The 16112-nt window shown below is 44.0% G+C and overlaps 1 long non-coding RNA gene across 4 annotated transcripts in view; it reads left to right on the forward strand.

Annotated features, from left to right (window-relative positions):
- LOC110565547 (uncharacterized) overlaps positions 1 to 15543 on the forward strand; it is a 210852-nt gene extending 195309 nt beyond the window's left edge. For all 4 annotated transcript variants that reach the window (XR_009594590.1, XR_009594593.1, XR_009594594.1 and 1 more), the window contains one exon: positions 15318 to 15543. This is a non-coding gene — a long non-coding RNA (uncharacterized LOC110565547). The remainder of the gene's footprint in view (positions 1 to 15317) is intronic.
- Positions 15544 to 16112: the final 569 nt, after the last annotated feature.

Consider the following 16112-nt stretch of genomic DNA (forward strand, 5'->3'; position numbering starts at 1 on the left):
AAATGGGACTCAGGAAGCCTGTGTCTTAGCTGACCCTGGAGCTCCATGGTAGAGCACTCGCTATACATACAGAGCCCTGGGTTCAAATCCTAGACTTTACTCTGTATTTTCTTTCACATCTTAAAGTACCGCACATTTTTTTTTTTCCTACTGACATTTCTTATCAAATTCATGTCTGGTATTTTTCATTTTGTTTTCTTTTTGTTCTAATTAGTCATTTCTGTGTTACACGAAAACCATTAATGTTGTGTGCTGATTTTATGCATACTTCTCTTGATGAGTTCATGTTTAATTACATGAGTGTTTTGGTTCTTGTATGTCTTGATGTAGGTCATTATACTGATTGCAAATATTTACAGCTTTGTCTCTTTCTGTTCAGCGCTGAATCTCTTCTTTGCTTTTCTTGTCTGTCACTGGGCAAGCTTTGAGCACAACATTCAAAAGTGGCAGCTTGGGGGTGTGTGCTGTGACCCTGACTTTACCTATCACGTGTGTTCTGAATCCAAAGCAAACAAACATTGTTTGTTGTCTCTTTTAATTAAAAAATGGCATAAAAATTTTATCAAATTTCAATGTACTGAAATTATTTGTGGAGATGATTTTATTCTATTGAGTCACATAGATTATTTTTAACTTTGAGCTCAACTTATAGTTCTGATGTTTTACGTAGAAAGTGGTCCCCCCCCCACATCCACTGTGTTTTCCTTGTCCAGTTCTGGTAGTGGGTTGCGCAAGATGCATAAAATGAACCAAATAGCCTCCACCCCCCAGACAAAGTGCAGTGCGTGGAATTGCAGCTTTCTTGAATGTTTGGCAGAACGCGACCGTGAGCTTTTTCTCATCTGCACACTTTGGCACAGGGTAGACCTGTGTCTACACACACATCTGCACACAGGTCTGGGGTAGATCTTTATTATTACCATCTCTTTGATTAGTTGTTCTTTCACGGTGGTGGTGTTTTCTAATGTTTTTGATGTACTGTTTCCCAGAAAGATTTGAATTCATCTACAATTGAAACATTTCAGAGACTCCTGCTATCTCTGCTGTTGGTTGCCCAGCAAAACAGTGGTTAAGGACCCATTGCTGAAAACACCAGACACTTCATGCAGTGACTCTTAACTGGACAAAGTGCTGAGATTAAGTGGCTGTTGAGTGCCCTGTCCTAAGTGGGGCATTTGCATCAAGTCATTCAAGGCCTGGGGAGCATCACAAAAGGTGGACTGTTAGAGATGGATGGTGGGTGGGGGACATTTGAAACACTGTCTCCTGAATATGATGTGGCCACCACACCCACACACAGCAGCTGTTGCTACAGGAGCAAGACCTAACACACACACACACACACACACACACACACTCACACACATTCACTTCTATGTCCTATGACATTGAAATAGAAGGGGAGCTGTTTGGGATGATGAAGAATGTCAGCAGGTGAGAAAGATAAGAGGGTAAGGGGATGTAATTATGGTTAGTGTGATCACAATAAATTGTGTATGTACATGAAATTGTCAAGAAGTTCTACCATTGGTAGTATGATAATGTAACAGAAGCAATGAGGGCTTGGGAAAATGGCAGCGCAAGTAAAGTCCCTGCCCAGTGAGTGTCAGAACTGGGTTCCCAGAATGGTTTGGGTTCCCAGAATCCATGGAAAAGCCAGTGAGTTTAAAGGTCTGCCTGTGTTCCCAGCATGTGGAAGGCAGAGACAAGGACTCCCTAGGATGATCTGGCTAGTCAGACTAGTGGAGACAGCCAGCTGTAGGTTCACCAGGAGAATCTCAGTTCATGGGGTGATTGACCGAGGAAGACAATGGGTGTCCACCAGGGGTCTCTACATGCGTACTCACCCATGCACATGTGTACCTACACATACGTACAGCCCACATATGTGAGCATGCATACACACATGCACATTCTACATACAATCCCAAACCATACATTGAATTGTGTAAACAAGTTTTGTGCTCTATGAATTTTTAATAAAAATCTTCCTAAAGTTAAAAATTATCCATTATGCTCCTTTTTTTCATCTTAATGTTGTTTTATTATCCTCCACTCTAGTCCTACTGTCTTATTCTTCCATGAGCTATAGACTGAGTTTACTGACATTTTCAAAGAATCAGCTTTCAGTTTTATTGATCTATGCTATTGATTTTTTGTTTTATGGCTAGCTATTTTGTTTTGCATTTCATATTTACTATTGTCTTCCAGTTTCACTAAGTTTATTTATTTTTCTCTGACTTCTTGGATTAAAAAAGTCACTTCCATTGTTTTCAGTTCTCCTCTTTCCCCATGAAATTGAAGACCAGCTTTTCCTGGTTTCGGTATATACCTTCATGCTGTTTGATACACTACCTCTCCTTGTAATTCATTCCTTGTACAAGACAGTAGTGTTGTTTTTTTTTTCTTTGTTAACTAAGAATTACTTAAAAGATATTTAACAGTCTAAGGCACACAGGTTGGCTAACTCTTTGTTACGTTTTCTACTTTCCATCCCAGAAGGTTGGTTGCCTTCTTACAGGATTTGCTGACATTTCCTTTGTAATTTGGTATATGAGTGATTTTTTTTTTCTTCCACAGTGCTGGCCGTCAAACCCAGATCCTTGTACATGCCAGGCAGGTGAGCTGCCAGTGAGCTGCATTCTGGGCTGTTAGTCACACTTACAAGAAATGATATGTGTACTATTCACGTCCCCCCTTCCTGTGCCAAGCCTACAGCTGTTTGATGTGCTTCTGAGAGCTAGACAATCAAACATGTAGCCATGATGGGAAATCATCGCTTTCTCCTTGTACAGCTTTCAGTTTCTACTTTATATATTAAAGCTATGTTTTCAGGTGCAGGGACATTTAGACATCTTCGTGGGTATTACACATCCATTGCGTGCCAGAGTTTGCAGTGCTGGCACTGAACACAGGGCTTCGCTCGTGCTGGGCAAGCACTTTGCCACCGAGCCACACCCAGCCTCTAGATACTGTGTTTCATCAAGATGAAATGACTTTCCTCTTACTTCCTTTCATCATCCTTACCATAACTTGTCTCGTCACTGCTCAGAGTATGTTGTTTTTATTAGAGTTGGCATAACACAGGTTTTATACTATTTTATTCAGAGTAGTTGTACCCTTGTACATTCCACTTTTTGTAGAAGGTTGATGCACCACGAGGAGCTGACACCTGTGCTGACTCATGTCCTGGGTCCCTCCAGTGAAAATATGAAAACCTGTTAGTTTTTTCTCTTACCTCCTGCTTTCTGACATGATTCTCACTCTTCTCCTCCTGAGCATTTACATGCTGACATGCCTTTAGGACTTTACTTAGAAGATACTAATGCCTTTTTTTCTTTTTTACAATTTTTATATTTTAATTGAGATCCAATTACATCATTTCCTTCCTTCCCTTTCCTCCCTCCAGCCCTCCTTTATATTTCAATTTGTCACTTTCTTTGGTTTCTCTGGGTGTATATGAATTATTGCAGCTCACTCTTTTTTTTTTTTTTTCTTTCTCCAGCCTCTTTGTAATTTTATACGGTTCCATTCTGTCTTAGAATTCATTGTCACATGCTCGAAAGAGAGTCACCAGGCTGGCAAGATCGCCCTACTATACCACTAGGTGAACCCACACACAGAAAGAGCAAGGACTGGAAAGATGTGTCTAGTAGGATAATCCTGGAGTAGGACGGCGCTGGTTTGTGTCATGCTGCGAGTCACCGGGTATTGGGGTGGTCACTGTGTGGCTTTCTCACATCAGTTGCTGACTGATACAGCAGGCAGAAGCCCAGGCAAGGACACCACCTCCTAACACAGCACTTCCTTAACCCAAAGCATGGTCTGCCAGGGAGAAAGCCAGGTCTGCTTCAGGTGAGAGAGCTCAGTCATTTTCAGGGCTTGAGACAGGGACTGTAGCAGAAGGGCTACAAACAACCAAACAACAACAACAAAAAGAACCAAGAGAAACCCCTCAAATACACTAACAAGGCAATTGTGCCCACTTAATGCTTTCTGATGACTGTAATTAGGAAGAGCAAAGAAAGATTTCCATGATGAGACAGTGGACTAGGGCTAGGTGGCTTTGTGCCTGGGGCTTCTCCATTTTTTATTTTGTTTTGTTTTTTCCTATGAAGCTTCCCATGGAGGCACAGGGGCCAGTCATGCTGCCTGGGGCCTGAAATGCTATCTGACTCAGGGATCCTCCGAACTTCCACTAGGGGTGATGGAAGAGATGCTACCTTCAGGAAGAACAGTGTGGAAGCCAGGAGTCTTAGGAGACTATCCGGATCTGTACATTAGGAAATCAGGGTGAAGCTGTGCCGTCTCCCTCCCCCCATCCCTCCACAAAGAAAAGAATGATCTCAAAGAGCTTTCCTGCAATCGTGTTTCTGTTGCTTAAGTGAATTCCAAACGCTACTGCAAATTCCATTCATTATTTAAGCAGTCTGAGCTCCCCTGAGAACCTAAGTGCCCTGCAGGAAGGAAGGCGCTTTCACATCCATGTGGGCTGGGGAGGCCGAGGAGCTTGACGGGAGACAGAGGGCAGGTTTCCAGTGTTCCCGAAGAGTCAGTGGAGGTGGCCCAAGAGCGCAACCAGTAACGGACATGGACGCTATTGCAAGCGTCCAGAGTGTTCCCCTAACTCCCCTGGTCCCGAGAATCATCTGACTCACTTGCTAAGAACAGATCTTTAGGCCTTTCCCTGCACATGTTTCAGTGGGGTCCACTTGTAGGCATGCGTGGCAAACACCGGCCAATCACGCTGCCTTGATTCAGGGGTGCAGACGGCTCAGGTTCAGCGATGAGGTCTCCCTTTAGATCACAGGGCCCCAGTGAACACTGGGTCTAAATTTAGGACAAAGCCACGGAGGCCCGAACAGCGTGGTTTGAGATGGCCAATTTGTAGCCACCGCGGAACTGACACTGTCCCCTGCATGTTTGATGCTCCCTTGCTTTTTGGCAGCTCATCTTCTCTTTGTAGGAAAAGCCGAAGGCAGAGTCCCTGGAGGCAGACAGAGCCGGGCTCAAAAACTTCACTCGCACAGGGCCAAAGGAAAACTACTGATCTCAGAGCATCGAAATGCGCCTTAGATCAAATGATAGCAGAAGCATTTATTAGACTTTTTGTTTGGTTGGTTTTTTTTTTTTTTGTTTTTTGTTTTTTTTGTTTTTGGGTTTTTCAAGACAGGGGTTTCTCTGTGTAGCCTTCGCTGTCCTGGACTAGCTATGTAGACCAGGCTGGCCTTGAACTCAGCAATTCAACTGCCTCTGCCTCCTGAGTGTTCGGATTACAGGCGTGTGCCACCAGGGCAGGTGTCTGCCTATAGGCCAAGTACTTTTACTGAGCATCGTGATGGCAAGAGTATACGGGGAGGCAGATGTTGGACAGGAAACAGAGAGAAGGGGAGAGACTGGGACCAGTATGACCTTTAAAGGCATTTCCCAGTGACATACTCCCTGGGGAAGGGGGGCTCTGAAGCCTCCCTAAATAGCCCCACCAGCTGGGACCAAGCATTTAACACATGAGCCTGTTGGAGACATTTATATTCAAATCATTCCAGTGTTCAGTAAAGAAGTAATTATTGCTCGTGAAGTGTATTAGCCAGTAAGCACTTGGTAAAGGAAACCAACCTTAAATGTAAGGCAAGAACCGCGTTTTAAGTATGACTGTGAGTGAGCTACTATCATGGGACAGCCAGCAAGAGGCCTCAGGGAAGAAGGCCTGCATAAATTGAAAGAAGGTAGGCAGGGCCTGCAGGGCCTCCAGGCCCTCGTTCTGAGAATGGAGGTCTGATTTCAGGTCGAACCGTTAAAACGCGCAGGAGCCAGGAAGCTTCCTAGCATTGCCTGTAATAAAGAAAAATCCAGACTGAACTGGCTGCTTGGATTAGAAGTGATGTAACAAGCAGGCTTTGGCCTAGTTTTCTCAAAGCAAGCAGGTTCCCTGGCTCTTTCCACACCCTTTTCTGAATTGTCTAGTGACAGCTACTGCCACCTAGTGGTGAGGATTGCACTGCACCGGCATGGGGAAAAGCTGCTTCTCGACCTGGGAAGATGCTAAAATCAGGCTGGTAGCTTTACGGACAAACCAAGTCCCCAAGGGGGAGAACCCTGTTCCAAATGTACATTGCTCACTCTCAGTGGGACTACGACTTGACGCATGTATTCATGTATTCTTTCTCTCTCTCTCTCTTACACATACACACAAACATACACACACATACACAGGAACATGTACTCAGACACGCACACATAGAAGCATGCAAACACACATGTGCACACACACACACAAACACATACACCCACAAATCATCTTGGACACGACACAGTGAGACTGCCTGGTTCCTTGCCTCTCCCTGGACAGGAAAATGGAGGATGATTCATTCTGGGAGGTCTTGGGGTTTTTCTCTGCAGAGGTGAGAGCCTTTTTCAGCCCAACGGCGCTTCATTTTTGGTCTGGACTGAGAATGGTTGTAGGAGAGGTTGTAGCAGAATGCTGGCCCCTGCAGCCACAGAAACTCAGAGAAAGCTCCTCTGCCCCAGGCTCCTTGCAGTACAGGTGAGGAGACGGGCACTCAGAGAGGAGGGATGCCTGGGATGACACCACTCAGCGGCCGACCATGGCTTTAGTCAGTCCCTTCCCAGCTTGTCTCTCTTCAAGGCACACTCAGCTGCAGCAGCTAACGCCAGGCAGATCTTACTGTTGGGCAAGAGTGAAAACCTTGCACGGGACCCCCACAGAGATTGCAAGTGAAGAGGGGAGCTGTTGGCGTGGGCGCTTTGGCCTCTGTAGCCACCACCGTTCTCAAACCTTTTAGTGACATATTACACAGAATTAGAATTTTAGACGAGGTCGAGTGATGAAAGCTGCGTAGTGGGATGACAGTTACTGTGACCCTTGGGTGAGCTCACAACACCCAAGAGCAAGGGAGACATAGCTTGGAAAGGAAGGCAGTTCATGAGGAAAGCCGGATGCGGAGTCCCGGCTCCTGTTCTCCTGCCTTCCTCTAGCCAGAGCTTGGGGCGCAGTTGTGGGAGTCACCCTGGCATCTGGATCTTCTAGCTTCTGTGTTTGTGAAACAGTCTCTGCGTTGTTGGGAAGAACCAATGGAGAGTATCAGAGAATGGGTGTAAAAATGATTTGTGTAACCTGCTCTATTCCTAAATGACATATTTCCTTTTTTATGATTGAGTTTAGTTAAAATTCAGCAGACATGTGTGCCTCTTGACGGTTTGATTCTGTGAGCTGAGCAGATTGTAATTGGCTTAAACCAAAACCCTAGCTAGAGCATTCTCAACGGGAGACAGTGCTCTGGTCTCCTTGACTCAGGGTTCATCCCAGCTCACCGCTGGGAGCACAAGCTATGTAGACGCATAAAACTGTCCAAAGGATGCCCAAAAGAGCTCCGTCATCTTTATATTCTAGTGGCATGGCAGTCTCCTTCTGCCCACAGACTCTACATTTGTGTTGCTCATCTTTTCCATGATAATCTTTCTGGTGGGCATAGATTCATATCCACAGTTAAAATGTCATGAACTCAATTTATGGCTTATTAATCATACGGATAATCTTTCTTTGTGAAGCAGCTTTCACGTTATTTTACCCAGTTTAAAAAAGCTGTCTTGCCATCTTATTATTGCTTTGTTGGAGCTCTTTACATATTTGATACAAGTTTGTTAGGTATACATTTTTACGGTCCAATCTCCTAAGTTGACGTTTTCTACTTCATTTTCTTGATGTTTTCTTAAAAGCAGGGAATAGTGATCTATTGTTTGGATTTACATTTAGTGTTCATTTAGTGTTCTCAGATTATCTTTGTTCATTCTAAGGCTGCAGATATGTCCCCTAGTGTTTTCTTTGAGACATTTCATGATTTTCAGTTTTATGCTTAGCCCAGTGATCTGCCTGAAGTAATTTTTTGTGGATAGAGATGAGGGAATCAGGATTTATTTATTTCCACATGGATGAGAGCCCTTCAAGCACATTTGTCAAAAACATTTTCTTTTCCCCACTGAATTGGCTTAAAACCTTGGTAGTTAATTTTTAAGATAAAATCTTTTAAAAGTAAGTTTATTAAAAAATGCTTTGTGCAAACTAAATAAAACCAAGGCCCCACAGATCACATAGTATCATTGAGTATTTGGGGGCTGTATAGTTCCCATGGGTTTTACCTCCTGTATATATTCATATAGCCACTGCCATAATCAAATACAGAAGAGTCCGAGGTCCACAAACCTTTTCACACTGTCTACATGCCCATTTCTGGCTGACAGACACTGCCTCAATTAGTGAACATTACAACAGCTCCTGAAATCAGGAAGGATGAGGCACCAACAAAAGAACACTTAGCCGGACTGATTTTTCTATTATATATCTTTAAATTTTTCATTTTTCACATTAGCTTTATTGTGCTCTTCTAAAAGATTTATCTTCATTTCTTATGTGTCTGTGTCCGTGTTTGTCACATATGTGGGTGCCCATGAATACTTTATGTAGGTATTAGGAACTGAACTCAGGTTTTTTGGAAGAGTTCCAAATGCTGGGCAGTTTGGGAGCTCTACATATTTTCTTCCTGATTTCCTTGGGTTAATTTTTTTTTTAATTTCTTGTAGACTCTCAGACTACTGTCTTGAGATGTTTCTTTTTCCTAATACACATGTTTAATTGGACAATTTTCCTCCAGGTTTCAGATGCATCTACTAATTTGGGAATGGTATATGTTAATTTAAATTCTCTTTGAGTATTTCCCAATTTCTTTAGAGACTATTCTTTCTTTTTTAATTGTTGACTCATGAATTGCCTGGTGATGTTTGTTATGTTAGTGTTTGGAGATTTTCCTCTCATCTTTCTTACTGATATCTAGTTAGACTCTACTACAGTTTGGAAAATGTTTTGTGTGGTTGTTATTCTGATTGGCTAGTGTGTGTCCCGTGATCCATGGCTTTGGTTTCTATTAACACATTCTTAATATGCCCTTAAAAACAATGTGTTTTCCTTTGTTGGGAAGGGCATCACTCAAGAAAGCTATCACTTTGTTGAATATCTTTGTTTATTCATATATAAAACAGATTTTCCTTTCCTACTTTTTTTGAGATACCTTCTGATTTTATCTATTATTTATTGAAATGAAATTTTCATATAATATATTTTAATTCATTTCCCTCCTGCAATTTATCCCAGTTCCTCTGCACCTCTCTACCCACCTAACATTGTTCTCCCTCTCTCTCTCTCTCCTCCTCCTCCTCTCTATTTCTCGCTTTCAAACCCTTTCTTACCTCTTGAGTCAGAATTGTAAAGCAATTCCATCGCTATCAGTCCGTTGTACTTCCACTTCCGGCTTTGGCTTCCTGGCTCTGCCAGGTTCAGGTCTAGAGAGGCCAGAGAGGATACAGGTATTTCACAGCTCAGCCAGTATTTTGCACCTGACTCTGCACCTGACCTCAGTTCTCTGCTTGCTATTGCTCACATTGCCAAATCCTCTGGATGCCCTCAGATTTTGGGGTGGTGTTTTCACTGAGAAGCTGCCTCCTCATTCTCAGTTTATGAAGGGCAGATGTCAACCACAGCTCCTCATGCCCTGTCCTGGTCAGCTATATTCTACTCCACGGCTACAAGACTGGTTGTGGAATGGGCATGTGACTCAAGTTACCCAGCAAGAGTCATTGCTGAGACTTTTGTGTGGCCTAGAAGGTACCAGAACCTTTTGGCTGGAGTTAACTGTGAACTCACATCTTGGGAAGGGTTATTTGAGAGCAAACTGACAGTGTTGAAAATGATCTGATTGGGAAAGCGGAGCAGCAGACTCCTAATTGAGCTTTCTTTAGGCACCCAGATCCAGCCATCCTTTACGTCAGTGGGCATCTCTTACGTTCCGAACTTTTCAAGCAGACTGGACCAGAGCAGACCCAGCAACAAACCATTTTTTCAGCTTTAGCAGGAATTAGTTTGTATTTCTGTCACTTAATGTAAAGGCGTCTTAGTTTGTATTAGTTTGTATTTCTGTCACTTCTGTCACTTAGTTTGTATTAGTTTGTATTTCTGTCACTTAATGTAAAGGCTTTCAGTTTCCTTTCAACTCCAGAAGTTCCCCAGGCAGGACTCAACGGACGCCCTGCCCTCTTAGGCCACAGAGTAGCACCCACTTCCTTGAGAGGGCAAATAGCTTATTTCATGGTTCTCCAAACAGAAGCAGTTGTCCTTGGAGAATCTCTGTGTGAGCACTGATCAGAGAGGCCGGTGAGGTTGACATGAAAGGTAGGCTATGTTCAGGTTTACTTTGGTCAGAGCCTGGTTTGCTTTGAAAAGCAAGACAGCTTCCTGTGATGGACAGAAAGGATGGCTTCTCCCTCTTTTGCTGGTCCCTACAAAATCGACATTGCTGGCAACTCAGAGATGATAGAATTTATTCACTCTTGGGACTCAGTATTCAAAAAGAGCGAAACGATTAGAAGCACAGAGAAAGAGAGAGAGAGAGAGAGAAAAAGATAGACCTTTCAGGGATGGGGAAAGGAATACTGTTTCTCCATGGTATTTTACTACATCTGTTAAAATTAAATCAAGACCTTGAATTATGGGGAAGGTGGCATGTTCAGCATGTAGGTGAAGCATGTGCACAGATATTAGGAGCCACGGGACCATGAGATGGTTTGGTGATGGAGAGGAGGGTCCTTGGGGAAGAATGAGATGGTTTGGTGATGGAGAGGAGGGTCCTTGGGGAAGAACTTGTCTTAAGGTCACACGGAGAATTAACTGTAGAGTAGCAGCTACACTCTGAGGTAGGCTTTCTTGCCATGGATATTCCCCTGTGGGTTAGCCACCTCCTCCTGGCAGTCTCTGAGGTATAAGAGAATTTTTTTTTCAATGCAGTTTATTCAGGAACATTGAACAATCCTCGGACCCCAGGGAAAGCTAGCCCACAGCTTAAATAGCCTCTGGGTAGCCAACCCAGGCGTGCCACGTGGGCAATGCAGATAGGTCCACATACATGGAAGCAAGCCAGATCCTCGGCCTTAGCCAAATGTGGAGTTGTTCCTGACAGAGAGCACTCACCATCGGGAAGGTGGAAGGCGGAAACCAGCTCCATCTTTAAGGCATAGCATTCCGCAGCTCTCTACAGTTCCCCCTTTTTGTTTTAGACGCATCAGGCAAGAGTAGAGGTCTGATCTCTGATATTAGAAATAAATTGGGACTTTGTACAGATGTTCATTTAGGTGTCATCCACCCAAACAGCATTAGACCCGTCCGATACCTTTTTCTCAGAGGCGGGACCTGGGGCATCAACCCGCATGCAATCAGACATGCTCTTCTCTGGGTCCAAAGCGGCTGACCCTGAGTGCAGTGCTTAGCCTCGCATCCTGAGCATATCATTTTAGCTTTTTATGGTATCCAACCATGCTTGGGGAGAATGTCCTGCTTCAATGGCTGTAAAGGCCTGAATGATCATGGCTGTATCACACTGTTGTGAGACTCTAATCTTGCATATATACCACAGGCAAACCAAGGAGACCAACACCAGAAAGCCTGCTAACACTCCCATGCCCGCCCATTCCTTCAGATGATTCATGGCTGCAGCAATCCATGTTGATAATCCTGTGGCTAGTCCTGCGTCCACTCTGGTAGAATTTACTGTGACAATGGCCACTCTCAGCTGCTCCATCGTAGTATCGAATTCTCCAGTCCAATTACCTAAAATATAGCTCGACAATTGTTACCAAAAGCAATCTACAGATTCAATGCAATGCCCATCAAATTACCAACACAATTCTTTACAGACCTGGAAAGGAAAATTCTCAACTTCATATGGAATAACAAGAAACCCAGAATTGCTAAAACAATCCTCTACAATAAAAGATCTTCTGGAGGTATCTCCATCCCTGATCTTAAGTTGTACTATAGAGTAACAGTTTTAAAAACTGCATGGTACTGGCATAGAAACAGAATGGTGGATCAATGGAACCGAACAGAGGACCCAGAAATAAACCCACACACTTATGGACACCTGATCTTTGACAAAGACGCCAAAACCATACAATGGAAAAAAGATAGCATCTTCAACAAATGGTGCTGGTCTAACTGGATGTCTACATGTAGAAAAATGAAAATAGATCCATACTTGTCACCCTGCACAAAACTGAAGTCCAAGTGGATCAAAGACCTCAACATAAAACCAGACACATTAAATCGCCTTGAAAAAAAAGTGGGAAATACCCTAGAACTCATTGGTACAGGGGGAAACTTCCTGAACAGAATACCAACAGCACAGGCTCTAAGAGCAACAACCAATAAATGGGACCTCATGAAACTGAAAAGCTTCTGTAAAGCAAAGGACACTGTCATCAAAACAAAGCGACCACCTACAGATTGGGAAAGAATCTTCACCAACCCTTTATCTGACAGAGGACTCATATCCAGTATATATAAAGAACTAAAGAAGCTGAAAAGCAGCAAACCAAGTAATCCACTTAAAAAATGGGGAACAGAGCTAAACAGAGAATTCTCTGTAGAGGAATACCGAATGGCAGAGAAGCACTTAAAGAAATGCTCAACCTCACTAGCCATTAGGGAAATGCAAATCAAAACAACCCTGAGATTTCACCTTACACCCATGAGAATGGCCAAGATCAAAAACTCAAGTGACAACACATGCTGGAGAGGTTGTGGAGAAAGGGGAACCCTTCTCCACTGCTGGTGGGAATGTAAACTTGTACAACCACTCTGGAAATCAATCTGGCGCTTTCTCAGACAACTAGGAATAGCGCTTCCTCAAGATCCAGCCATACCACTACTGGGCATATATCCAAAAGAGGCTCAAGTACACAAAAAGGTATAAGTGAATTTTTGTCAGATAAGGTGTGAGGTGTGAAAGAGGCAGTGGTATCGTGAGGAAGTTTTTTGTTTTTTAGAGTGCTTCTTCTGTGCCCTACACAGTGCTGGGAAGACCTAGAAAGCCCAAATGGTCCCGACCTTCCTGGAGTTCCCAGCCTAGTGAGAGTGAGAGATGGAGGCACATGGTATTATGGCTGGCATGGCTGGACCAGTGTTATGCTCCTGGCAGGACAAGTCAATGAAGGGAGTGCCCAGCCCTGGTGCGGACAGGCCTGGTGTGGACAGAGGTTAGTTAGTGAGACTTCTCCAGAAGGTCTGAAGTTAGAACTTGAAGGTCACTCAGGTTCTCCATGTTAGTGAGGCATGTTACTGGATTCTGAGGGAGGGAAACATAGGGCCTCCTTGCCTCACTTGTGACATTTATCTTACAGTGGCCTTTGTGTCAACACTGTGAGTTTGCCTGGTCTCCCCAAGACCTTTTGTAGCTGTATTGAACACCCATGTGCCTCATTTTCCTCTTCTGTTGGGAGAGCGTAATCACAACATTCCTTCTTGACAACCATCCAGTGTGTAGAGATACATATGAAGCATACAGAACGGAGTCCTGTCTACAGTAAGCACCAGCAAACGAACTACAATAATTAATACATAACAGGTGCTCAAGTCCCTTTCTCTTCATTAAAATGTTCCTTTTCTTCAAGTGAAATTCATTGTCTGGAATAAAGTCTTTTTTCCGGCTGCTGGAAACCCACTTCCAGAAGGCATCTGTCTTAGTCCTTCCTCTACTCTAGCTGAATACCACATACTGAGTAATTTATAAATCATAAAGGTTTATTTTGCTCAGGGTTTTGGAGTCTGGGAGGTTCAAGCTGGCGGGAGCACATCCAGCAAAGAACTTACTCCTGGTGGGGATGGAGTTCTCAGGTTCTACAGGATTTTCCATAGAGATTACCCGAATCTCCTTATAAAGCCACTGATGTCCTCATCGGTATCCAGCCTTATGATCACATGGAATCCTAACTGCATCCCAAATGCCCTGCTTACCTATCCATTAGTGTATACTTTAGGGATTAAATTTCAAAGTGAATTTTGGAGGGGACAAATACCCAGAATGTAGCAGTGTCTGCTTAGAGCACACATCTACCTAGATGTGAATGAGCTAGATTGTTTGAATTATGCTGGTCTCACAGCCATTCTTGAAGGAGCATCAGAAAGGATGATTCAGTGCTGGTAGAAGACTGTAGGGCCAGCAAGGGACGCAGTGTGTGATTGGATCCAGTCACGAGGCAATACCAGGATGACCTGCTTGCTGGCTCAGATAAACATCATCACCAGGAGGCTGTGCGAGGGGCCTTGTCTTTTGGCGTAACAAACCCAGAGGAATCTCAGATGCTTATTCCAGCAAGTACACAGAGGAAGGGAAGAGTCTGGCCCACAAAGCTGCAATGACAGTACTGTGCAAAGCGAACCACGGACTTGCCCTGCTTTCCCCAAATATCGCGGGAATTCAGTCATACCGTTCAGGATGGCTTTGGGAAGAATGGGAGCAACAGAGGCCTCCATTGCACACAGTATACTGTCTGAAGTCGGGACCTGGACCTGAGAACTGGGGTTCTGCACTTGGGTGTCCATGAAGGACCTTCGTGCGGACTGGAATTCAGGCAGCCTTTGTTTGCCATCTCAGTGTTTTAACATGCAGCGTCCCATTTACTAAGGTCTGTCCCTGATAACTTTGTGAAGTAGTTGTCAGGCAGCTTGCCTGCCTCACATCATTCACAGTCCCAGGAGTAGGTGAAGTGTGTATGAGAGGGACAGTGTCCTGGGAGAGGAGAGGTTGCCAGGACAGCCCAGGGGGGAAGGGCAGAGACCTTAACGTTCAGGCAGTTGTCCTGAAGGAACCCGAGGTTACCATTTTTTAAATGGTGCAGAGCTCAGAGGTGAGGCAAGTGAACTACAGGGAAGTGGGTTTCTGGCAGGACCTTGTTGGTGAGCAGGGTATCGGTGTGTGGAAAGACATGTAAGTCCAAGAGGCCTGTGCTTATGTATCAACTTTAGATATTCGGTCAAATATCATCCTGGATGTGTTTGTGAAGGCGGTTTTAGATGAGAGTCAGGGGTTAGTCCTCCCCCATGTGGGCGGCCCTTGTCCTATTGCAAGTCTATTGAGCAAGTGCAGCAGCCTCCCAACTGTTCCATGCTGGACAAGACAAGTTCAAACATCAGTTCTTGGGTCTCTGGCCTGCCACTGGTCAGATGGAACTTTTTTCATACAACCCTCCTCTTCCTCGGCCTTTCAGACAGATCGGGTAGCACATCGTGTCTCCTGGGTCTTCAGCAGAAGATTCTGGGACTTCTCACTTCTCAGCTTTCATTGTACTGTGATTCAATTTCTCATTCTTTCTCTCCCCTCTCTCTGTCTCTCTCTCCTCTCTTTCTCGCTGTACAGACTCTTACACACACACACACACACACACAGTTAATGAATTTCTATTTTATTTCTCTGCAGACCCCCAACCAGTCAAAATAGACAACATAACAGTAGAAGCCAAGTCACAGCGAGCAGTGGACTTGGAGCTTCCTGCACATCCTGAAGAGTCCTCAGGCTCAGGCTGAGGGTCACATTTCTGCTTCTAGCTCATGGATCGATAAATAACAAATACTTATTGTGTACTTACTCTGGTCTGCAGTGATGATGTATTTCACATGTTCATTTATTTAATCAATAAACACTTACTGGGTATCTACCGAACGTCTGGAATGTATCATTGAACAAGACAAAAATCCATTTGCTCTTGCAGTTCACTTTGTAGCTAAGGCAATGTAGAACAATAAACAATAGACATAACATTCACGGTAAGCACACAGCTTGTTAGGAGGTAGTTTATCACTATACAAATATTAAGTAAAGGGCATTAAGCTTTGGGGTTGGGTTGCCACTTAAAACAGGTTAATTATGGAGACCTCACGATGAAGGTGAAACGTGAGCAGGGAATTAAGAAGCATGTGAAGAAGGGAGCAGATGTGGATGAGGAAGTAGCACATGCAAAGGTCAATGCATTTGAGGAAGGGGGTGGGGCAAAGGTAGTACGGCTGAATAACAGTGAATAATAAAAAGGGAGTGAGGCCAAAACTAAAAGTGAAAGAGGTCAGAGCATGCCAGGTAGACTGTTGGGAAGGTTGAAGTTATGTCAGTGCTAGAAAATTGGATAGGAGACTGGAGACAGCCATATGAAGAGAATGAAGCCAGTCTCATAATGATGACTATGTTTTCTCTCATTTGTGGTTCCTATATATATAAAAT

The sequence above is a fragment of the Meriones unguiculatus genome, chromosome 10, assembly GCF_030254825.1.
Source record: "Meriones unguiculatus strain TT.TT164.6M chromosome 10, Bangor_MerUng_6.1, whole genome shotgun sequence".
NCBI classification, from domain to species: domain Eukaryota; kingdom Metazoa; phylum Chordata; class Mammalia; order Rodentia; family Muridae; genus Meriones; species Meriones unguiculatus.